The sequence below is a fragment of the Sinocyclocheilus rhinocerous genome, unplaced genomic scaffold, assembly GCF_001515625.1.
Source record: "Sinocyclocheilus rhinocerous isolate Xijiao unplaced genomic scaffold, SAMN03320098_v1.1 scaffold1390, whole genome shotgun sequence".
Lineage (NCBI taxonomy): Eukaryota > Metazoa > Chordata > Actinopteri > Cypriniformes > Cyprinidae > Sinocyclocheilus > Sinocyclocheilus rhinocerous.
In genome coordinates this window covers 581,929-582,203 of record NW_015665627.1, presented here as the reverse complement: position 1 = coordinate 582,203, position 275 = coordinate 581,929, and the positions used below count along the sequence as shown (strand labels likewise).

Sequence of the window (275 nt, the reverse complement as noted above, 5' to 3'; positions counted from 1 at the left end):
AGACTTTAGCTGTTGCGGCGCAGACACGGTGTTACTCACCTATCGAGAAGAAACAAAGCAACCTCGGCGTCTGATCACAGGCCTTCTGCTCCTTGAGTTCTCTCCAGCGCTGGAAAGCTGGTCCGATATTTAAACGGATCCTACTTCTTGCCTTATCGTAAGCCTTTTTTTGTTCCGCAGGCGTTTTCCTCTTTTGTTTTTTTATCTGCCATCTCTAACTTTCTGTCGCTGGGCTCGGCTAATGTCCGTCCTGTGCACTGAGCGCTCTCTCCTCC

The 275-nt window shown here is 49.8% G+C and overlaps 1 protein-coding gene across 2 annotated transcripts in view; it reads left to right on the top strand.

The window, feature by feature from the left end:
* LOC107731426 (inactive rhomboid protein 1-like) overlaps nucleotides 1-275 on the top strand; it is a 34,615-nt gene that overhangs the window by 32,712 nt on the left and 1,628 nt on the right. The gene's annotated exons all lie outside the window — the stretch shown is intronic.